Source organism: Ochotona curzoniae, unplaced genomic scaffold, assembly GCF_017591425.1.
Source record: "Ochotona curzoniae isolate NIBS_2020 unplaced genomic scaffold, NIBS_Ocur_1.0 scaffold_3208, whole genome shotgun sequence".
NCBI lineage: Eukaryota > Metazoa > Chordata > Mammalia > Lagomorpha > Ochotonidae > Ochotona > Ochotona curzoniae.
This window is the reverse complement of record NW_024467106.1, coordinates 16,828,757-16,830,351: the sequence shown is the minus strand read 5'-3', so window position 1 is coordinate 16,830,351 and position 1,595 is coordinate 16,828,757.

Here is a 1,595-nt window from a genome sequence, read left to right as displayed (position 1 = left end):
TTTTTGTTTGTTTGTTTTGTGTGTGTGTGTGTGTGCCTTACAGGATAAAGTAATTGCTTAATAAATGGTGATAGGTGACACAACAAGTAGCTTCCCTTCTCCCCTCCCTTCCCCATTTCCAGCTTCTTTCCACACATACTATTTCACCTTGTTGGAGAAATAACCAGTGTTACTCTGCATTGCTTTCATGGCCTGGAAACTGACCATATAAGGATAGAAATATAATGATGTAGATTTCCTGACCTAGCCCTTGACCACAGCACTGTCCTTAAGTGCTTAGGTGGGATGAAGGCACAGTGGTTTTCTTGGCCTCCAACAAGTTCAAAGCTAAAACTCCATCAATTGCATGACTGATTTACTGTACTGATGCTTATCTTCCAACAGAATGACACATGGATACTGCCCCAAAGAATATTGCAGCTTTTCCAGGACAGATAAACTTACGATCATGGGCACTATGAAACCCAAAGAGTACCGTATGAAGTCCATGCAGAGGGAATGTAATCAGAGCAGCAGGAACAGCTTCCTGGGGTGGTGCCTTCTGGATGGGCATGACAGGAGAGAAAGGAATTTTCTAATTTGTTTCTATTGTAAATTCAGGTTTTGAAAGTTATCCAATTTCATTGTTTTGATTTCAAAAATAAAGTTGAAAAAGAAAAAGTGACTGAAGCAATTTGGAGCACACGGATATAATTTTAGGCACTTCCTAAAAATAGACTATTTTATGAAAATGTGATCTTGCTATCTTATTTTGTAAATTGGATTCCTTCCAGCATTGCAAGCTGACTCTCTTCCCATATCAATCAGTGTGGGTCTACATGTGTTGGAACAACTAGGGATATCCAGTGTCACACGGATACATGATTAGGTGTTCAATCAGTTTTCTGTTGGTAGGTACCCAGATGCTTTCCAGCTTTGTGGTGAATCACACTGGGCCTGCATCATTGTGCACACCCATATTCATTTCTAAAGGATCAACTTCTGGGAGGTAAATTGTCCTAGGGCCTGTATCTAAAGACCTTTAAAGGCCATGGACTGTGAGATCCCAATTGATCCGATCTCAACTGGAGCTGAAGGTGTGGGATGTGGTGGGAATGAATTTGGGAGGGTGGGAACAGCATGAATCAAGGAGTGAATGCAGGAAAGGACAATGTGTGTTTCACCTCTGTTAGTCTATTTATCTGCTTCTTTTTAATCAATGTGGCTTATAAAGTCACTTTCTCTGAAATTGTGTTGAAAGGCAGAGACACAGATATCAATCACCTTCTGATTTATCCCCTAAATGCCCATAACAGCTAAGCCCGATACAATCCAAGAAGCTGGAACCAAATCCAGTCCTCCCTGTGGACAGCTTGATCCAATAGCTACTGCCTCCCAGGGGTGTGTACTAGCAGGAAGTTGTAGTCAAGGATGGATCTGAACCCAGGTGCTGTGACTTAAGATGCAGGTGTCCAAACTGGCTCCCTGCTGGTCTGCTTTAAAGACCAGCAAAACATCATTTCAGGCCACATGGGTCTTGAGGACATCCAGGCTGGGAGGGAATTTCCTTCTGATCAGGCATCAAATCTTAGCCCCCTGCCCTGTAGTTTTCCAAA